This window comes from Cetorhinus maximus, chromosome 20, assembly GCF_964194155.1.
Source record: "Cetorhinus maximus chromosome 20, sCetMax3.hap1.1, whole genome shotgun sequence".
NCBI lineage: Eukaryota > Metazoa > Chordata > Chondrichthyes > Lamniformes > Cetorhinidae > Cetorhinus > Cetorhinus maximus.
Genome location: NC_135898.1, coordinates 31,710,705 through 31,734,184, shown reverse-complemented (window position 1 = coordinate 31,734,184; position 23,480 = coordinate 31,710,705). Strand labels below are relative to the sequence as shown.

The window sequence follows — 23,480 nt, the reverse complement described above, 5'->3', positions numbered from 1 at the left end:
AAATTGCCTTTCACACTATCCTAAACTCTTCAAAGGTTTTTGAGATGAGACATCAAAGTGCAATTACCTGTTCTAAAAAAAACAATGACTACAGCAGGCATGGAGTAATTAAATTCCTCTGGAATATACAGCCAGCAGGACTTTAAGAACTATTTACCAAGCCAGAGAGGTCAGTTGAGAGATGGGAATGCTGTACTGAAAGGCTGCACAGAAGTTGTTTCTCTCTCTTTTTCTCTCTCTCTTGAAAGTATTGGGCCTGGATTTGCAAAGTAATCATCCTGAGAAGAAAACTCTACTGCAAACCGAGATCTTTTGGGAATAAAACATGGAAATCTACACCCAGGAAGCTAACTGAACAAAACGGCCACAACATGGAATCAACGCATTGAGATCAGCCAAACTGTACACTCCTTTGTTTTATCTTCTTCACAAGCTGTAAAAAAAACTCTTAGCTATCCTACCATCTGTACTAGTGTGTGTGTGGGCCCAGATAATGTGTGTGAATGGTAGTTGTAATTTACTTGTTTTTTTTAATTCAGGAAGTAGTTTCAATAAACTTATCTTGCTCTTTGTTTAAACTCAGAAAATCTGTCTGGCTAATTCTTTATAATCTGAAAGCATAACTGGTGGAACTCCTGCAGTTTTGGCAAAGCACATCCTCTCTAAATTCATTAAAAAAAAACTGATGGTCAGACCTGGAGTGGTAAAATAGGGGAGTCAATTTTACCCCTCTTCACATGGTCATAACACTTGTTGAAAGGTCTGGGTGTGAATGTTGATGGACCACTTTCCATACCTTGGGAGCCTACTATCAACAAGGGCAGACATCGACAACAAGGTTCAACACCACCTTCAGTGTGTCAGCGCAGCCTTTGGCTGCCTGAGGAGGAAAATATTTGAAGACCAGGACCTTAAACCCGGCAACAAGCTCATGGTCTATAGAGCAGTAGTGATATCTGTCTTCCAATATGGCTCAGAGACGTGGACTATGTACAGCGGGCACCTCAAAACTCTGGAGAAGTACCACCAGGCTGCCTCCGCAAGATCCTGCAAATCCATCGAGGATAGGTGCACCAGTGCCAGTGTTCTCGCTCAGGCCAACATCCCCAGCATCGAAGCATTGACCGCTCTCGATCAGCTCCGCTGGGCGGCCACATCGTCCACGTGCCTGACATGAGACTCCCGAAACAAGCTCTCTACTCAGAGCTTCGACGCAGCAAGTGAGCCCCAGGAGGGCAGAGGAAACGCTTCAAGGACACCCTCAAAACCTCCTTGAAAAAGTGCAACATCCCCAACGACATCTGGGAATCCCTGGCCCAAGACCGCCCGAAGTGCAGGGAAAGCATCCAGGAGGGAGCTGAACACCTCGAGTCTCATTGCCAAGGCTAGCTGAAGCCAAGCATCAACAGCAAAAGGAGCACATGGCCACCTACCCACCTGTTCCCCCTACCACCATCTGCCCCACCTGTGACAAAGACTGTTGGTCGCGCATTGGGCTCTTCAGTCACCTGAGAACTCATTTCTAGTGTGGAAGCAAGTCATCCTCGAGCCTGAGGGCCTGTCTAGGAAGCAGAAGCATAATTTCCACTAATTCTGGCAAACAGCAAATCAGTGAGGTTTACTGGGCAGTATTTGAGGACCAGCATCTCAAACCCTAGACTAAGGATACGGTTTACCAGCAGCAGTGATCCCCATGCTTCTATATGCTTCAGAGACTTGGTCCAGGATTTTTAGGATAGTGGGGTTCCCTGTCCCACCAACTGAAGAGTCGGTGGGGAACACATTGCCACCGACACTGCCTGGCCCGCAGCCATTTCATGCTCAAACGAGTATTAATTGGCTGCAGGCGGGACTTCCGCTCCTCCCTCAGGAGGAAGCCCCACCTTAGAGAGCTGCCAGCCAATCTGATTGGCTGTCAGCACTTTAGTCCCTGCAGTGCCAGAAGCTGCAGTGGACAGAACTGGGACTGCACGCAGTCCCCGGATCCATGGTCCCAGGATTCCAGGAAAAGGTAAATTTTGTGAGTCTCAGGGTAGGGAGGATAGAGGAGGCCTGGCGGGGGCTGGACAGTGGGGGATAGGTGTATCGGGGAGAGGCCCGGGGGGTGGAAGAGGGGCTGGTTGTGAGGGAGGTCCTGTGGCCACCAGTCCTTAAGGACAATAATTGGCCATTTAAGGGCCTCAATTGAGGCCAGGGTGGGCTGCCTGTCTGAGGCCTCGCCCGTCCCAGTGTAAAATTGCTGAGAGGTCATAGTGGGCAGGAACCCAGTGGGAAGTCCATCCATGATACTTCACGCTCACTCCCCCACCTCCACACCCACGAGCGGGTGGAGTGTAAAATTCAGGCCTTGGACAATCTATAACAGGCACCTCAAAGCACTGGAGAAGTGCCACCAAAGGTTCCTTCGTAAGATCCTCTGAATCTGGTGGCAAGAAAGGCATTCCAACAGTAGAGTCCTCTCCTAAGCCAACTTGCCCAACATTGAGGTGCTAATCACACAAAACCAGCCCCAATGGGTAGGACATGTGGTTCTTGTGCCAGACACCAGACTCCAAAAGTAACTGTTCTACTCAGAACTAGGTCACAGCTGGAAACTTTCAGGAGGGCAGTGCAAACATTTTAGCAATATCCTCAAAGCATCCCTGAATAGAGCAAATATTCCCGCCGGCTCATTGGAGACCCTGGCTTGTGACCAACCAAAATGGAGAAGGCTCATTCGGGAAAACACCGAACACATCGAGAGACTTTGTCGGGAACATGCAGAGGCAAAGTCGAGGCATCAGAGGGGGCACAAAAACCTCCAAACATCTCATCTACCCAACCCTTCAAGCACCACCTGCCTTGCAGAGTCTGCCAGTCACGCATTGGACTTATCAGCCATGTCAGAACCCATCAAATTGGAGTGGAAGCAAGTCATTCTCGATCCCAAGGGACTGCCTAAGCAGGAGGAGGACTGAGGGCATCTAAGCTTAACCCCGCCCCCGCCAGCCATTACAAGATTGCAAGATAGATCCAGTGGAGGGAGGCCATTTGGTCCATCATGACCCGTCCATCCAGCATATAATTTGCCTCTTGAATGAGTGTAAGGTTTTTGCCTTTTCCACTCCAGCCTGTCTAGAACACTAATCAAAGTGTGTATCACCCTTTGCAGAGAAAGCCGGAACTTTCGTTTCACCAGTCTTGACCCTTGGCCCCGTGTTAATGTCTTGATGAGACAAGGGGTGAGTACTCTGACATACCGTGCTTTATTTATCTATACCTATTACCTATTCAAAGCTAAGAAGCCTCCAAGAGCCTGATTCCAACTCAGTAAGAGAATGGGTTGTGAGTGAGTTAAAATCAGGCTCTCATTTTCTGTTTTCTTGGTGCCACAGAGCAGCCTCTTGGCTCCCAGGCTTGAATGATTCCGATACACTTTTGTGGTCAAAACCTAAACATAATATTCAAGCTGCAGCCTCGGGACATTAGAGTATTAGTGCGATATCTGAGAAAGAAACGAAGAGGAACAGATTATTCAGCCTCTTGACGCTGTTCCAATGTTCAGTTAAATCATGGCTGATCTTTATCTCAACTCCATTTAGCTGCCTTTACTTAATTTCCCTCAAAACAAACAAAAATTTAACCATCTCAGTCTTGAAAATTTCAATTGAATCTAGTGTCCACAGCCTTTTGGGGAAAGAGAACCGGCCTCCCTCTAAGGTGCTCTCAGATCCTAACATGACTTCACCCCTGGGGGAAGTCATTCTGCCTCTAACAAGAGGTCATCAATCTCCTCCTTAGTTCGGATATGGTGTGCGGCCCTTCAACATGTCCAGGTGGTCCTTGTGTCAGCTCTCAGCTGGCAGCTGTTCCACGGACTCATCACCTTAGAGCAGAGATTCCCAGCGAGCTCGGGAATTGCAGTGGGGTTGGGCAGAGGGGGTGCAGGCGTGGACACTGGCATCAGACTCTCCACCACCAACCAACTGAAAAACAGCAATCACAAAAATTTGGAGCAGAATCTTTGCAGAACCAGATTCACACCAACTTCCAGCTACAGGTGGTGGGAATTCGCCTTTGGCCGATCTTTTTGGTCCCCTTATATAACATGGCAGGATTTGAAGGTTCAAGTGTTAAGCTAAACCTAAACTCCACATTTTGTCACACTGGCATAGGCATAAGCCTATTTTTAATTTGAGGTTGCTTATCATTTGAATATTCTAAAGAATGGAGCCATTCTGACTGACCTATGCGCCTGCGTCAATACTTGGCGTCTGGATGCCAAAGTGTGAAGTCAATTACACCCTGTATATTTGGGAATTTATACAGTAATGAATTTCCAGGTAATGCTGGGCAGACACTAAAGCTCCTACACTATTCCATTTGGAAATGCATAACCTTAATGCAGCACTGTCCGTGTGGCAACTTCTCACTGATAAGTGCCTGGAATATACACATGGCATAAAAAATAAAGGCTTGACTTTCACCTCTAATGGCAGAGCTGTGCTGACATTTGATTTGGGCTGTGGGTCACTCTTCAGGAGGCGGTTGAGTTTTCTCACTGCATCCTCGCTAGACCCGCAGGCCTGATGGGCCGAATGGCCTGCCTTTGTGCTGTAACATTCTAACCATTTGAACAATTGTGTGAGGCACTGCTCCACAGTGATATCTAGGTAACTTCACCTTTACCTCAGATAAAGGTCCCGATGTGATGTGTAGCCACCTCAGTGCTCTCACTTGTGGGTTTCTCTCCACAATCTCCTCCATTGGCCCAATTACTGCACCTTCCCTCATGATGCTTATTGTAGGAGGTAAACATTTGTACAGTCCTGTACTGCCATTCCCATAAGTTACATTCTTTCTGCTACTGGGTATCAGGTCCGCGTTTGCTTCAACAACATTCATTTAATGTTGCAATCTTCGCAACTTGGCAGAGTGTTCTTGGTGCAAGGCCCTCCCAGCCATGTTTTCCCTTATTTCCTATTCACTCCTCAATACATTTCAGCACCTTGGCACTCAGGAGAGGCTGTGCTCAGGATGTGAAGACCAATCTTCAGGTGAGGCAAACATAGCTGCAGGTGGAGATAATTGGATCAACACATGCAGGAATAATGCAGCCTCCATTTTAGCACCATACGTTCTGTCCTTATTTTCAAACATGAATTTGATTTTATGTTAGTGTTTATAGTTGAATAGCCAAGTTTAGGGCATTTGAGAAGCAAAGAACTAGGGCAGGATTTTCCAATCCCGCCTGCTGTGGGACCAGAAATTCCTGCCCTAAGTCAACGGATTTTTTACTGGTCTGTCAAATTTTCTGTTCCGCCCATGCCAATTCGCACAGTGGGCCGGACCAGAAATTCGCACCCCTGGAGGTGGAGTGAAGGTTGGAGAGCTGGGTGATGCAGTGCCTTCACTGGTAGGAATGTATAATTACAGCATGACATGTTTACATAGACAATTTCCATTACAAATCTGGACACAGGAATTTTAATATATTGCCAATATACCTTCGGGTAAGCTTAAGAAATCAATACTTTCTAGCTTTCATCTGACTGACTTTATTCATACGTGTGATATTCTGCCTATCCTCTCCCTCCACTCAGTTTCAAAATTGGCATTGTTGCAAAGATCTGCTCTGCCTAACAGAGAGACAAATATTTTATTTAATGCATGTTGATAAGGTAAACATCCTCCGCAGAATTCCAGCTCTTATCAGGTGTACACATATTCTAACAGTCCTTTGTTGTTACTGGCAAACGTCAACTTTCATGAATAAAAGAAGCTATTCTCAGATCTAAGAATGATGATTAGTTTTCCTAAGGGTTACTGAGTGACTGATATTTCCATGTATATTAAAACAAACTGTTTCATCATCATTTCTGGTCAACAAACTGGGAGCAAACAGATTTGCAAACATGATTCCTGAGAGTGCAATTTTAGCACAAGTTATAGGGTGGTTGTACAATCCATTTCACAGGTAATCTACCTCAGGAAATTTCAGGGAGCGTGGATCATGAAATTATCACTTCAAAGTGCGCAGATGGCTTAGGAAAGAGAGTCAGTCAGCTGTGTTTGTGAGAGTGACTCAAGGAAAAGGGCATGAAGCATACTGACGGTCATAATATCGTAAGAATAGGAGCAGGAGTAGGTCATTCAGCCCATCGAACCTGCTCCACCATTCAATAAGATCATGGCTCATCTGATTGTGGCCTTAACTCCACTTTCCTGTCTGTCTGTCCCCATAACCCTTCACTCCCCTGTCAATCAAAAATCTGTCTAGATCAGCCTTTAATATATCCAACTACTCAGCTTGTTCTCTGTGGAAGAGAATGCCAAAGACTAACGATACTCTAAGAGTAGAAATTCCTTCTCATCTCCGTATTAAATGGGAGATCCCTTATTTTTAAACTGTGCCCCCTAGTTCTAGATGCTCCCATGAGGGAAAACATCTCAGCATCCACACTGTCAAGCCTCCACAGAGTCTTATATGTTTCAATAAGGACGCCTCTCATTTTTCTAAACCCCAATGAGTATAGGCCAAATCTACTCATGTCCCTATGTCAGGAAAATATAATAATTTTCATAATGTTATTGGAATTTATTGTAAGGTAGGAATAGTGTGTGTGTGTGTGTGTGTGTGTGTGTGACTTAATTGAATTAAAGACAGCTGATCTGAAGGCTTTGATATATCAGAAGAGAAGCTAGGTTTAAAATGTTAAATAGGTAAACAGGACTGAAGTTTTAGAATGTGAGGTGTAAAGGGAAGATTTACATTTTTAGATAAACCAGAGTAATTTGAATTTCAAAAGAGGTGGTAAAATGTTACACTTAGCCAGAAGAAGCCAAACAGTGTGTTTATTTTTCCCAAAGCTTACTGATAAAATTGGTACTTTGAAAGATTTTTTTATTAGAAAATTAGAGTTGAAAAGACATATTGGGACAATGGGATTTACATTAAAAAGGGAGAAACCTGTATAAAGGAGATGAGGTTTTGTGTAAAAGGAAGGAATTCTAAGGTCTAACAAGTATGAAAAGCCTTCAGCCTCTAGCCTCAAGTTGCTGTCTACTTGAAGTGAAGTGAAGAAAACTCGCTTTGAATTTGACTGTTCAGGGTAGTGTGTTACTTTGGCTGGGTCTTTTAAAATCTGTGTGTTTTACTGTTGCCTTAACGGAGGTGTAACTGGGAGTTAGGTTAACTAGGGGAGCTAGGAATTATCATAGTAGTAATTTGTAAACCTATGTATGTGCTTTAAAAATCATTGTTTCTTATTAATAAAGATTTAATTTAGTTTTGTAAGAAACCTATAAGACTCGGTGGTCTTATTACTAACGAATTCAAGGCACGCATCTCAAAATAAATACAAATTGTAAAATAATTGTGGCAGTTGTTTCAAGTTTCATACTGGGATTTGAACAGCTCAGCATTTACCATCCACTGTGCCATAACACCTATAATACAACCCATTCATCGCAGCAATCACCCTGCTGAACCTTCTCTGAACTGTCTCCAATGCAAGTATATCCTTCCTTCAGTAATGAGATCAGAACTGTATACAGTACTCCAGGTGCGGTCTCATCCATACAGTTGTAGCAAGCTTTCAAAATGTTTGTATTCCATTCCCCCTACAATAACGGTCAATATTCCATTTACCTTCCTAATTACTTGCTGTACCTGAATGCCAACTTTTTGTCGTTCATTTACAAGGACACCCAAATCCCTCTGTACTGAAGCATTCTGCAGTCTCTCTCCACTTACATAATATTCTGCTTTTCTATACCTCCCACCAACATGGACAACCTCACATTTTCCCACATTATCCTATTTATATCAGCCCTCCATTGTTGTCCACTTGCTAGCTGTTGCTGGTTGAATTTCCTGCAACAACTTTTTTCTGTTACTATTAACATACTTCTAACTTTGGAATTTTCAGTGTCACTTATTTTCACACTGTGAGCTTTGAAGGCCCTGACACAGTCAAGTTGTTTATCTCAACTGGGCTGGGCAGGGCTAGGTTAAAGTGATTCTTCAAAAGTGAGGCATAAAGAACCCTCAGCAAGTGATGTCAAGCCACTCGCCAGTACCTCATGTGGAGATTTGTTGCCAATGCCATGCAAAGCTGTACCAGTGCCAAACATGTCATGCATACCCACCATCATGAGCTGGCACTGAATTAGCAAAAGTAATTCCAGCAAGTGGCCTTACACTACTTTAGAACAAATAAAAACATAGTATTACTGAGAAAAGACATCTTGTCGACACTTTACATCTTGTACTCAATAGGGCAATCGCAAGAACACCAATGTCAGGGGAAGCAACAACTTTATATCGTATGAGAAGAGAGTGCTGATTGGTTGGCAAGCGGACTCTGATTGGTAGAGGCGTTTCCATGGAGAATGCACCAGTTAATGGTGGCTGACAGTTAACTGCCAAGCATTGTTTAAAATTTAAACCAGGCAGCTTGACCCTATTTGGTCAAGGCATTGCCTTGAGGAATGAGTCAGCGAATAGCTGTCACTTATTTTGTTTAGCTGAAACAGGCGCAATGTATGTACATGTTCTGTCTGTCTGCAGAGAACAGGGCCCTGGGTATTAATATATGTAGCTTCCAGTACACGCAATTGTGCCACACTGCGAGCCCAACTGACAATCTCAAATTAGTTGTCAGCGTAATTATTAGCGCACTGAGGATTATTTAGCAAATGTTGACCAATTGCAGAATCACATCCAACGTTGAACACTGTGGCCGAAATTTTCCCTCCCCATTGGCGCGGGCATGAGTGGACAATATGTCAGGCAGGCCAAAAATTGGTTTCACAACGTCCATGAAAGTAGCTTGTGATCGTCTGCTCCACCCGTCAATGGTGGGCCACGTTTCCCACTGTACTTCAGGAACGTTGTTTTAATACATATGCATATCATTATAAGCCCTGCTGGCTGGAATCACCCCCAACGCTAGGACCTCCAGGCACATTGCTGTAATTGCATGCCGAAGTGTTTCACAACAGCATTTATAAAGCATGTACCTGGCGAGCTGCACTTCGAGGGGAACTCAGAAGTGAGAGCACAGTAACGTTACACAGCATTCGCGAGAGGGTCACCCATTCGACATCAAGGTTCAGGTGCCACGTATTCAGGAGGGCACAGGCAAGTCAATTCTTCCCTGACTGACAGTGCAGGGTTAGGTCAAGGGCTGCACTGCAGTTGGGGCGAGTTGGGGGGGGGCAAGGGCTGCACTGCAGTTGGGGCGAGTTGTGGAGGGGCAAGGGCTGCACTGCAGTTGGGGCGAGTTGTGGAGGGGCAAGGGCTGCACTGCGGTTGGGGCGAGTTCTGGAGGGGCAAGGGCTGCACTGCAGTTGGGGCGAGTTGGGGGGGGGGGCAAGGGCTGCACTGCAGTTGGGGCGAGTTGGGGGGACAAGGGTTGCACTGCAGTTGGGGCGAGTTGTGGAGGGGCAAGGGCTGCACTGCGGTTGGGGCGAGTTGGGGGGGGCAAGGGCTGCACTGCAGTTGGGGCGAGTTGAGGGGGGCAAGGGCTGCACTGCAGTTGGGGTGAGTTGGGGGGGGCAAGGGCTGCACTGCAGTTGGGGCGAGTTGTGGAGGGGCAAGGGCTGCACTGCGGTTGGGGCGAGTTGGGGGGGGGCAAGGGCTGCACTGCGGTTGGGGTGAGTTGGGGGGGGCAAGGGCTGCACTGCGGTTGGGGCGAGTTGGGGGGGGCAAGGGCTGCACTGCGGTTGGGGCGAGTTGGGGGGGGCAAGGGCTGCACTGCGGTTGGGGCGAGTTGGGGGGGGCAAGGGCTGCACTGTGGTTGGGGCGAGTTGGGGGGGGCAAGGGCTGCACTGCGGTTGGGGTGAGTTGGGGGGACAAGGGCTGCACTGCGGTTGGGGTGAGTTGGGGGGACAAGGGCTACACTGCAGTTGGGGCGAGTTGTGGAGGGGCAAGGGCTGCACTGCGTCTGAAGTGTGTTGGGTGGGCAAGGCAGCCTGGTCTGATGGTCGTGCACAAGCACATGCAGGGGTGGGGTGGAGGGAAGCAGCCACACATTAGGGAAACCCTATATAAAGTGACCATTCCTCTGTAGCTGAGACAGTTCAGGCGCAATCACATTGATATGATTGGAGTTGGACTTCTAGCTTCTCTGCCCACTCAGGCAATGCAGAGGTATGAAAGTGCCACCAAGTGCTCCAGAGCTTTTCACCCCTCGGGCACAGACTGCAAACTAATGAGCGTTTTTGTGGACTGCACAACAATTGGACAATCGGGTAAGTTGTACAATCTCCTTGCTAAAGCTGGCCATGGAGCAGTCACTGGTGGAAGCGCTTACAGCCCCTTGCAATGTCACCATCTCGGTTTGGACCAGTCTCCCCCATGGTTCAAGCTAACAGCGCAGCCTTGCAGTGTGGGTTAGGAGAATGCCTGTGCCTGAGCTGAGAGCACAACATGCAGTCCAATGGGCAAAGCTGCTGCCAATCGGTCAGGTGGAGTGGGGCGGAGGTGGGTGGGGTTTCGGGCAGCCATGCAGCACACTAAACTCTGGCCATCCAAGTGGTGGCCAGCACTCTCCGGGATGCATTAAGGGGCCTTCAGGAGAGGGTTTTAATGCACTCGTGCTAACCCATGCATCTCGCTCTCTCTCTTTCATCCTGCAGGAGGAATACAACAGGTGCATGGAGCTTAGTGATCTAGCTGTATGCCTCGTGGCTTACAGAGAGAAGAGACAAAGGAGAAGACAGCAATGGAGGCACCTTGCTGGGCAGATGGAGGAGCAGCAGCCTCAAGAAGAGGGAGCAGCTGGGGCTCCTGTGGAAGCCTCTGAAGTACCACACCGAGCTGTCACTGGTCAGTGTCTAGCTAGACCCAGGGTCTACAGACGATACTTGTCATTCTTGCAGATGACCGGGAACCAGTGTCACTGAAGACTACACATGTCCAGCAAACTGCTTGGTCACATCTGCCACCTACTGCAGGACTTGGCGCCACGGGGACTTAGAGGGCATCCAATGCCAGTGGCTGTGAAAGTGACCGCAGTGTTCAATTGTTATGCCAGTGGCTCCTTTCAGGGGTCCACAGGTGACTTCTGTGGGATATGACAAGCCTCCACCCACAAATACACCCATGAGGTCACGGACACCATCTTCGTCAAGACATACAACTTTGTGCATTTCACCCGAGATCAGGAAAGCCAGGAAGCAAGAGCGCGGGGGTTTGCACAGATCTCAGGGTGACATCGACTGCACTCACGAGGCACTCAGATCTCTGTGGCAACACACGGTCAACTATATCAACCACAAGGGCTTCCACTCACTGAATGTGCAGCTGGTGTGTGACCACCACAAATGCATCCTGCAGGCCTGCACACGGTTCCCAGGGATTGTCCACGACTCCTACATCCTCAGTCGGTCACAGATCCCTGACGTGTTCCAGGGTTCACAGAAGCTGAAGGGTTGGCACCTTGGGAACAAGGGCTACCCGCAGAGGTAGTGACTGATGACACCCGTGTGGCGGCCTCAGACTGCAGCAGAGCGACGCTATAATGAGGCTCATGCTGCAACTCGCACTTTGGCGGCGCAGACAATCGGGATGCTGAAAATGAGGTTTCGTGCCTGGACCGGTCTGGTGGAGCCCTACAATACAGTCCACAGAGGGTGTCACGCACCTTTGCCACCTGCTGCGCCCTTCACAACCTGGCATTGCAATGGGGAGAGGAGCTGGCTGAGGAGGAGATGGAGGAGCTGCACATTTCCTCCGATGAGGAGGACATCGATTAGGATGAGGGTGAGGAAGCCCTCTAAGGCAAGGCTGACAGCGATGAGGCCATCGTACTGGCCAGTTGAGGCAGGCACGCTTAGGAGGCCCTTATAGCTGCTAGATTTGTGGAGGATGATGACGACATGCAGTGAGGAGACAACATAGATCCTCACATTGCATCTGTGAACGTTTGACTCCAGTCTGGCTGATGGCAGCGCACATACCCTCTGTGATAAGCTCCTGTCACGGAGACGCAGCGGATGCCCATGGTCCCTACATTCCAGGAGGATAATGACGACATGCAGTGCGGACACTCCATATATCCTCACACAGCTTATGTGAATGTCTGACTCCTGTCTGGCTGATGGCAGCTCACTTGCGCTCCGTGAACAGGGTCATATCATGGAGATGTAGTGGGGAAACTGTAACTTCTCCTGACCCTATATGCATCCTTCGTGAGCTGAACCCTTCAGGACCACACTGTTACCGGACACAGATGCTGATGAGATGGGGGGTTAGCCACACCTCCAAGGTGCTGGGAGCTCACAGGGAGAATGAGGGAACTCTGTGCCACCAGCCCAGGACATCCTGGCAGCAATGACAAGCCCCAGCGAGGTGCAGCCATGACTGATGTGTCCAGTGATAGTGAGGCCGCACCATCAGTGTGCTGGGAAGATTACACAAAACACAGGGAAGAGACCCTGGACTGAGACACCTACCTTTATCTTGTGCAGGAACCAAGGTTTCACATCTGAGTGACACCAACACTGCTCATCAGAACAAGGAGCCATAGGCAGGGAGACATTCTTGGGAGTTTATTTACAATAGAGAACATTATGTACAAGTGATTAACACCCATGCCCAGGCTGTGCAACTACATCTTCTTAACCCCTCGCCTTTGAATCAGAGGGTTGTGGGTTCATGTCCCACTCCCGGAAACCAAGAACTGTGAATGTACTCGAAAGAGTTACAATCTGTGACTGTTGATAACTCGAAAGAGTTACATCTTCTTAACCTTCCTAACCCTGCCACTACATCTTGGTGCTCCCCTGACATCCACAGTGGAGGTGGAGGCAGCCTGACTGCGACGCCCTGTCTGTGAAGACATTGACGAGCTTCCTCTGGAGGGTGAAGACCTGGGGGGCCCCTGCCTGCTTTCGGGCTCTTGCTGTGTGGCAGTGGCACCCACCTCGGCCTGTGGAGCTGGAACTGCTGGGGTCACAGTAAGAGGGGATTCGGATGGGGCATACACTCCCAGAGTCACCTGGGTGGATGGCCCGGGGTGTGCACCTGTTGATCCTCCCCTCTATGGGTGTTTGAGGGCCCCTGGCTGACTCCTTGTGGAGAGGGGGAAGTCAGAGTGAGGTCGAGCTGCCCTGCACCCCTCTCGCATTGACACTGTTGGAGGCCAACTATGGCATCAGCCATGAAGTTCAGCCCACACAGCAGTGCAGCCGACATCCTACCATGTTGACCTCAGTGCATTGGCATGCTGGCACTATCACCTCAGATTGAAGGTGGCAGACTCCTCCATCATGCCTTGCAATCTGAGGAGTACAGCGGACATCCCTTCCTGATGTTCCCGAGCTTGCCTTTGCAGCTCCAGCAACTGAGGTATGACCGAGTCCAGAGGCTCCTCATCTGACTCGGACTCAGCAAATTTCTGGCCTCCAGAAGTCCTCTGAGTGCCAGAGACCTGGGATGTCCCTTCTTCCGCCTGCTGTGCATCAGACAGTGCAATGTGCTCACCAGATTGTGATTCCGAGGCTACTCTAAAGCTAGGTCCCACTGAAGTGTGTCTCTCTGTGCTGGTACAGGGTGTGAGTTTGCACTGTGACAGGTTTTAACTAAGGTTGTCACCAGCTTCTTCTTCTGAGTTTTCTTTGAAGCTCCAGCCAAGGACCTGTCTCGTGGACCCCCTCGGCTGTTTCCCAGATGTGCCTCCGAAAGCAAGGAGAGATAATTAGTGCTTGGCGGGGACTGCGGAACAGGAGAAGTGACTCACAGCATGGCTGTCTGATGGATGTTGCACTGCTGGATCCTCACTTGGTTGAGCACCTCCGACCTCACTGTCAGCACAGGAAAGGTCCAGATCCTCGCCGTCCAGCTGGATGGCTGTTTTCAAAGTCTGTGGGGACCTTGATTTCAGGCATTCCTCCACCAGTCTGCAACCTCTCCCTTTTGTTGTGTGCCAGCTTGTCCAGCATGAATACAGATGGAGAGAGTGCAAGCAGGACACCTGCCAGGCTAGCTAATAAGGATGCCTGCCATGTATGGGTGGTGAGTAGTGTCATGGACAGGATGAGGACACAATCCGCAGGGCAGATAAAGGTCTGTGTGAGATAATGAATGGTGATCTCCTTGAGCTGGCAGTGAAAGATCCCTGTGGATATGTGATGGGTTTGTGAGTCTGTGAGACGTGGTGAGACGAGTGACTTACCCTGGCGGAACGGATGAGATCATTCACTTCTTTCAGCATTAGGTGGCTATCATCTTTTGCAGGGAGTTGGGGCTGACCACTGACCACCGCTGCCATGTTGTGCAATCCCATGCTGGATTGGTGACCTTGCTTGCTTGTCTTCACCCAGATTGGGGGTAGAGGACATTGCGGTGAGCCTCCACTGCATCCAGTAGGTGCTCAAGGGAAGCGTCGCTAAATCTGGGGGGAGCATGTTCCCTCCCTTTGGCAACCATCAGTTTACAGCAGCTTCCTATCCCTTGAAGGGTATTAGCTCTGTGCAAGGGTGGCCTTTAAATATGCTGCTCAGTTTACTGACAGCCTGAGGTAACGGCTGGGCAGGCGAATCAGAGGATGCCCCACCAACGAACCAGTGTGTTTCCTGAAAATGCATAATTAATAAGGCGGGAATGGGGCAATACAGCGCGAAAACCCGCCATTGCGCCCAGCAGGTAAAATGTCCTTTTTTCCACCCACTACTGCACTTAGTGCGAATCTGGGATGATTTCGCCCTGTGTTTTGAGTTTTGCAAGCACGGGCCGGTTGGGGATGGTCTGTACCCTGCCCATTACGAACAGCGAAAGGGTCATGCTGTTTGATACAATCGACATGTCTTTGGGACGAATGGCCTACTGACATGAAAACATAGTAATTTTCATAATAATATTGTGATCTATTGTAAAGGTAGGTTAATAGTGGGTTTGGATTAGTCTCTCTGTGTGGATGTGTGTTGGGGGGATTTAATTGAATTGGAGGTAGCTGGTCTGAAGGCTTTGATGTGTCAGAAGAGAAGATATGTTTAAAATGTTAAATTGGTAAGCAATGTTGAAGTTCTAGAATGGTGTAAAGGGGAAAATTTGCATTTTTTTGATAGACCCGAGCAGTGAATTTCAAAGAGGTGGTAAGGTGTTATACCTGGCTGACAGAGGCTAAACCAAACAGTGTTTATTTTTCCCAAAGCTTACTGATAAAATTGGTACTATGATAGATTTTTATTATTAGAGAGGTGAAGTCCAAAGACATAGTGAATCAAAAGGAATTTGCATTCAAAGGGGAAAATATGTATAAAGGAGAGAAGGCTGTGTGCAAGGGAAGGAATTAATCTAACAAGTGTGAAAAGCCTCCAGCCTCCGTGCCAAAAATTCAGTCTGCAAGAACTGAAGTTAAGAAAACTCACTTTGAATTCGACTGTTTAGGGTATCATATTACTTTGTCTGGGCCTTTTAAAATCTGTGTTTTCACTCTTGCATTAATGGAGGTGTGACTGGGAATTAGATTAATTAGGGGAGCTAGAAGTTATTATAGTAGTAATTTGTATGTGCTTAACATTATTTCTTTTCTTAATAAATGTTTAATTTTGTTTTGTAAAAATCCTCTAAACCTCAGTGGTCTTCTTTCTGCTGAATTCAAAGCCCGCATCTCGAAACAAGTACAAATTATAAATAGTTGTAGCAGCTGCTACAAGTTTCCCTCTGGGATTTGGGCAGCTTGGCATTTACCATCCACCTGCCATAACAATATTGGGGGCTCTTTGTGGGATATATTTGAAATTCCTCGATTGGTTTGGAGGTGGTGAATCTTAAGGTTATGAGTACGAGAAGCACTTTGAATTCAGGAGTTGGTGTGAGGAATTGTTAAAGTGTTGAGACTACAAAAATGGCTGTATCTTTTGCTAAAACTTTTTTGGAAGTAGAAGATATAACTCTGATTGGGTTACAAAAAGTATCTAAGGGTAGGTTAACAGATTTGGCAGATAAGTTGCAGTTGAGGTTACCAATAAAGGTAAAGAAAGCAGACATAGTTGAAGTGATAGCGCAGTATTTAAAGTGGGAAATGATACCTGACACTAGTGAGTCACAGCTGGAGGTAGTGAGACTTCAGTTACAAATGAAGAAGCTTGAACTTCTTGAAGCAAAGGAACTGAAAAAACTTGAATTAGAGGGAAAGAAAAAAGAAAAGGAAAGGGAAAGTGCATTTCAAACGGGCCAAGTGGAAAGGCAGGAGAAAGAAAGGAAGCTGAAACTGGAATTCTAGGTAAGAGAGAAGTATAAAGAAAGAGAGGCGAGGGAAAGAGAGAAGGAATGAGAAAGGCGATACCTGTTTAAAAGGTTGGAAGTTAAAAAAGAGGTCTCAGATTCTGAGGAAAGTTCTGATGATGAAAAAACCTTTAACCTGAAATCCAGTGGGGAGATGTTTATATTCGTACCAGCGCTTCCAAAGGTTTAGGAAAGAGATGTTAAAGCATTCTTTATTTAATTTGAGAAGATAGCTAAATAGATGAAATAGCCACAGGAAAACTGGACATTGTTGTTACAGTCCAGGTTGGTGGGTAGAGCACAAGAGGTTTATGCTTCATTGTGAGCAGAAATGTCAATGAACTATGATGTGGTAAAAAAAAAATGTTATTTTGAGTGCATATGAGTTGGTTCCTGAGGCATATAGGCAGAAATTTAGGAATATGAGAATACAGCCTGGGCAAACTTATATTGAATTTGAGAGAGTAAAACAAAGTAATTTTGACCGGTGGAAATGAGCCTTAAAGATAGAGACAACATATGCAGCTCTTCGAGAAGTAATTATTTTGGAAAAATTTAAAGATTCAATTCCTTCAGTAGTGAGAACTCATGTGGAGGAACAGAGGGTTCAAATGGTAAGACAAGCAGGTGAGAAAGCTGATGATTATGAGTTAGCTCTTAGAGCTAAACCTTTTTTCTGTCACCCTTTTCAATCAGAAAAGATTAGAAAGTGGGAAGGGGACCCAGCCAGAGAAGAGGAGTAGGTGAAAATTCGCAAGAAGTTTTTTTCTCAGAATAAAAAGGAAGGTGCTGAGGGTAGAAGTGACATTCGAAAGTTGAGGTGTTTTAATGTAATTAAGTTAGACACACCAAGTCAGTGTGTTGAAAATTGCAGGAAAAGTCTATTGGAATTATTGGGGTACAGAAAAGTACTGGAAGTGAAAGTACTGTGGCTTCTGAGGTTCAGGCACAGGAAAAACCAGTGCTTTGTGTAGAGGTAAAACCGGAAGAATCAGTAAGGTAAAGAAGTGGGAATGTGTTCACAATTTACCCAGGGGAATTCTGAAGAGCAGGTTGCAGAAATGTTTAAAGATTTTGTGTTTGAAGGGAAAGTCTTTCCATGTGTACAAGGTAGATTAGATAAAGATGTTAAAATTTTTTAAAGACACAGGGGCTAATCAATCCTTAACATTGTGGGATAGTGACATTTATTGCTCAGAGTGAGTATTGCAGGAACAGGTGATAATAAGTGGGGTTCATGGAGATGCTAACCCTATTCCATTGTGGAAGGTAGATTTAAGGGGTAAGTGGAAAACAGGCGAAGTGATTGTTGCAGTAGTGGAAAAATTGCCCATTGCAGAAGTTCAGTTTATTTTGGGTAATGGTATAGCTGGGTCACAGGTGTGGTTGATGCCTATGGTAGTTGAGCAGCCTGTAGAAGTGTTTTCAATAGACGTGTTGCAGAGAGAGTATCCTGGATTATTTCCAGATTGTGTGATAACAAGATCACAGCCCCATAGGTTGGAACAAGAAGAACAGGAAGTTCAAAGGCAGGGAGAAGTGTTGAAATCCAATTAGCTGGCACTGTGTTTGATAACATTGTTCAGGAGCAAAGAACAAAGGGCAATTCAGCTGAGGTGTTTAACTCAAGGCAGTCGGTGGAGTTACAGAAAAATGGTTCGCAAATAAAACAGTTATATCAGACAGCTTACTCAGAAACAGAGGCAGAGTGTATCCCCTGCCTCCTCTACCTTCACCCCCAACTATAAGTATGAGAAGCTCATGGACTTCTTTGTCATGAAGATCAAGACTATCCAATCAGCTGCCTCTGCCACTTCACTCCATTCCTCTCGCCACTGGGCCAAACTTCATCTAAGGTTATCCTCTGCACTAGCCATAAACTTTCATCTTTCTCTCATTTCTCTCCTATCTCCCCTCATGAGCTTATTTTAGCTATGAGACCCACCTTCTCCCCTCTCAAACCTATTTCCACTAAATGTCTGACCACCCAACTTCCCCTCCTGGGGAAGGATTTTCCCCCTGTTGGGGGCGAAATTGAAGTGCAGGTGTGCATAAGCGTGCCTCCGATCAGTGCCCCCCACCCCCCCCCGCCCCACCCCCACCCAACTCGCCGACGGGAAAATCCTGCCCCTAGTCTCCATTGTACTCAATCTTGTTAACAATTCACTTTCCTCAGCTACTGAGACCCTCCCCTTTAAATTTGGCATCATCATCCATTCCTCACAAACCAACCCTCAACTCCTCCATAATAATAGCAAAATACTGCGGATGTTGGAAATCTGAAATAAAAACAGAGAATGCTAGAAAAACTAAGTAGGTCTGGTAGCTCTGAAGAAGAGTCAAATGGACTCGAAACATTAACTCTGTTTCTCTCTCCACAGATGCTGCCAGACCTGCTGGGTTTTTCCAGCATTTTCTGTTTTTACCTCAACTCCTCCATGCTTACAAACTACTGCCCCTATCTCCACCCTCTCTTTCCTCTCTAAAGTCACAGAAGCCCCAGCACTGATCCCTGTGGCTCTTCACTAGAATGCCAAATTTGAAAATGACCTATTTACCCCAACTCTGTTTCCTGCTGATATAACACACCCAACACCATGGGCTCTTATCTTGTGTCGTAATCTTTATGTGGCACCTTATCGAAGCCTTTTGAAAGTCCAAATGCACTACATCTACCAGTTCCCCTTTATCCACCTTGCTGGTTACATTCTTAAAGAACTTTAAGGGCAGAATTTTGCCCTTGTTGGGCGGGGGCAGTCGGGAAGCCAATTAAGGGCCGCCCAGCGTGAAACGCGAGCGGCATTGCTCTGTGCTCCCTGTGTAAAGATGTTAAAAATATTATAAAACATGTCCCCTCTGTCACATGAGCAGGGACATGCTATCAATTAAATTTTTAAATTTTTATTTTATTTTTATTTGCTGTTAGAAACCTCATCCCGCCCATGGATGAGGTTTCCAAAAAAATGCAAAGGCCGCTTGGCCTTTTCGCCTGTCTGCCAACTGTAAGATTGGGCAGGCAGCAAAAAATTTATTTTAATTACCTTTTGAATGGCCTTAATAGGCCTTTTAATTGTTGGCGGTCGGCTGCCAACTCCAGCATGCGCCCGCCAACCAAAATATCGCACAAGTGCGCGATGGCGTTGGGACACTCGCCCAACGAGCTAAAAATTCAGCCCTAATAGATTTGTCAAACACAATCTCCCTTTTACAAAACCATGTTGACTCATTGTATTACAATTTTCTAAATGTTCATCTTCCTCCCCTCCTCACCCAGTAATGGACAGACATACAGCATTATAATGGCATAAAGGAAAGAAAGATTTGTATTTATATAGCACCTTCCATGCCCTCAGGACATGCCAAAGAGCTTTATCACCAATGAAGTGTTTTTGAAGTGTATTCACAGTTGTTATAGAGGAGGAACTTTGTGTGCAGCAGGGCATTTAGACAGCAGTAAGATAAATGACCTGTCAATTTTTTCATGGTGATGAGGGTCAATATTGGCAAGGATTCTGGGAGAACTCCCCTCCTCACCTTTAAGATAGTGCCACATGACTTTTCACACCCACCTGGACAGGCAGACATAGCCTCAGTTTAACTTAACTGGAAGCAAAGTACTGTGGATGCTGGAAATTTGAAATAAAAAACAGAAAACACTGGAAAAACTCAGCAGGTCAGGCAGCATCTGTGGAGAGAGAAACAGAGGACAGGATTTTCTCATCAGCTCTCTAAGTGCGGTGGTGGGCGATTTTCCTGCCGGCTGCAATGGCGGGTTTTAACGCCATATTGTCCACTACCTGGCTCATTAGTAATGCGCACGTGGGAGAAACATTGAATCGCGAGTGGGCAGCCTCTGATTCACCTGCCCCACTGTGAGCTCACCAGGTGCTATATTTAAAGAGCTGTCTCACTGCATGCAGCGCAGGACTGCTCCACGGGAGATAAGGCCCTGAAAGGCAAGAAGGCAGCAGCCCCCATGTTTAGTGACGCCTCCCCAGGCCACCTATTGGGTGCCGTGGACCCCACTGTGGCTGGAGGAGGTCCACTAACATCACCACTCCAGCTTGGCAGACAGTAGCAGAGTCAGTGCCAACGCTGCACAAAGGAGGTCAGCCATCCAGTGCAGAAAGAGGATGAATGATCTTATCCATTCCGCAAGGGTAAGTCAACCACTTCATCACTCTCAACTCACACACTCAGCAGCCCATCACACATTAACTGGCATCGCACACGCTGTCAGATCAAGGGACATTACCACTCAATCTCTTACACACACCCTCACATCTCCATCTGGCCTCATCTCCTCGGGAGCCTGCATCCTCATCCCATCCATAGCTGCACTCAGCACCCACAAATGGCAGGCATCCTTATCATCTGCCCTGGCACGCATTCTCTCCATCTCTCCTTATGCAGGACAAGCACACACATAATCAGAAGGCGAGGTACCAGACTGGAGGTGGAGTGCCCAATATCAAAGGTCCCCACTGAGTACAAGAGCCATCTTGCTGGCCGGAGAGGACCATTCCTGGAGCAATGGAGAGGTCGGCGACAATCATCCAAGTGCACCAGCTCATCCCTCAGACAACCACGTTGTCAGTTCATTCATCATTTTTCGAGCCGCCTGCCATGCACTTATCATCTCTACTTTCTTTCATAGGCACCTCTGCCAAGTGCCCGAGGCCCTCAGCCAGACAGGCCCTCAGCTCCAGCCCCGACGACACCTCACATGAGGAGCCCAAGGACAGCACAGTTAAAGACCCGTCACATCACTCAGCCATACTCCCCACCAGCGCAGAGAGCCACACCTCAGTGGGATTTAGTTCTAGAGCAGCCTCGGGGTCACAATCTGGTGAGCACAGCACACAATCTGATCCACAGCAGGCGGAGGCAGGGACCCGAGCTCGCTGGCACTCGGAGAACAGCTGGAGGCCAGGATTCTGCTGAATCCGAGTCGGATGACGAGCCTCCGGACTTGGTCCTATCTAGGTTGGTGGAGCTGCAGAGACAATCACAGGAACATCAGGAAAAGATATCAGCTTCATTCCTCAGATTGCAATGGATGATGGAGGAGTCCGTCCGCGTTCAGTCTGAGGTGATAATGCCGGCATGCCAATGCACCGAAGTCAACACTGGTCGGATGGCAGCTGCCATACAGACCTTGGTCCAGAACATAGGTCTTACGCTGCACCAGGAGCTGCATTTCATTGCTGTAGGCATTGCTGGCATCCATCGGTGGCTATGCGAGAGGGGAGCGAGGCAACTTGATCTCACTCCAGCTTACTCTTCTCCCCAGGGAGTCAGCCCAGGGTCCTCAGGCACCTGTAGAGATAAGGGCCAGCAGCTAGACACCCATGGCCATCCACCCAGGTGACTCCTTCCACGAGCTGTCTCCACAGCAATATTGAAAGGTGAAGATTTGGTGTGCAAGGAAAGATGTTGAAACGCATTGAGAGGAGTCGTACATACTGGAACTCTATGTTCCCTCTGTCACCTGGCAGGGTTTTCAATCAATGAGTGGAAAAGCACAGCCTGCATGTGCTCTTGTCTGCCTTCAGCATTGCCCAGTCTCCGAGTGTACATCTGATAAGCTCATCCATAAGTGTGTCCACCTCCCCAGCGCAATGTGCCAGAGCCCTGCCCCTCACATTACTGTCCTGGCGCTTGATGCTACAACCTTGAGCTTCTCTCACCTTGACGTTGTCTGCATTTTTTTTATTCATTCATGGGACATGGGCTTCGCTGGCTGGGCCAGCATTTATTGCCCATCCCTAGTTGCCCTTGAGAAGGTGGTGGTAAGCTGCCTTCTTGAACTGCTGCAGCCCATGTGGTGTAGGTACACCCACAGTGCTGTTAGGAAGGGAGTTCCAGGATTTTGACCCAGCGACAGTGAAGGAACGGTGATATATTTCCAAGTCAGGATGGTAAGTGTCTTGGAGGGGACCTTCCAGGTGATGGTGTTCCCATCTATCTGCTGCCCTTGTCCTTCTAGGTGGTAGTGGTCATGGGTTTGGAAGGTGCTGTCTAAGAAGCCTTGGTGAATTCCTGCTTTGTCCTGGACGGTGTCCAGCTTCTTCAGTGTTGTAGGAGCTGCACTCATCCAGGCAAGTGGGAGTATCCCATCACACTCCTGACTTGGGACTTGTAGATGGTGGACAGGCTTTGGGGAGTCAGGAGGTAAGTCACTCACCGCACGATTCCTAGCCTCTGACCTGCTGTTGAAGCCACAGTATTTATGTGGCTAGTCCAATTCCAGGCCAGGAGGTTACAGATTGTGTTCGAGTACAATTCTGCTGCTGCTGATGGCCCACAGTACCTCATGGATGCCTAGTCTTGAGTTGTTAGATCTGTTGGAAATCTATCCCATTTAGCATGGTGGTAGTGCCACACAACACGATGGAGGGCCCCCTCGATGTGATGACGGGACTTCGCCTCCACAAGGACTGTGCGGTGGTCACTCCTACCAATACTGTCATGGACAGATACATCTGCGGCAGGCAGGTTGGTGAGGATGAGGTCAAGTATGTTTTTCCCTCTTGTTGGTTCCCTCACCACCTGCCGCAGACCCAGTCTAGTAGCAATGTCCTTTAAGAATCGGCCAGCTCGGTGAGTAGTGGTGCTACTGAGCCACTATCGGTGATGGAAATTGAAGTTCCCCACCCAGAGTACATTCTGTGCCCTTGTCACCCTCAGTGCTTCCTCCAAGTGGTGTTCAACATGGAGGAGCACTGATTCATCAGTTGAGGGAGGGCAATACGTGGTAATCAGCAGGAGGTTTCCTTGCCCACATTTGACCTGATGTCATGAGACTTCATGGGGTCCAGATGTTGTGGACTCCTAGGGCAACTCCTTCCCGACTGTGTACCACTAGATCCTCTGCTGGATCTGTCCTGCCGGTGGGACAAGACATACCCAGGGATGGTGATGATGGTGTTTGAGATATTATCTGTAAGGTATGATTCCATGAGGATGAATATGTCAGACTGTTGCTTTACTAATCTGTGAGGCAGCTCTCCCAATTTTGGCACTAGCCCCCAGATGTTACTAAGGAGGACTTTGCAGGGTCATCAGGGCTGCGATTGCCTTTGTCGTTTCCAGTGCCTAGGTCAATGCCAGGTGGTCCATTCAGTTTCATTCCTTTTTTATGTCTTTGTAGCAGTTTGTTACAACTGAGTGGCTTGCTAAGCCATTTCATAGGGCATTTAAGAGTCAACCACATTACATGTGACTCCAGACCCACAGCAGAGTAAATCAAGACAAGGACAAC

The 23,480-nt window shown here is 47.5% G+C and overlaps 1 protein-coding gene across 1 annotated transcript in view; it reads right to left on the bottom strand.

Annotated features, from left to right (window-relative positions):
- The window catches only part of dnajc12 (DnaJ (Hsp40) homolog, subfamily C, member 12), a 64,216-nt gene that overhangs the window by 10,706 nt on the left and 30,030 nt on the right, over nt 1-23,480 (bottom strand). The window lies entirely within an intron of this gene.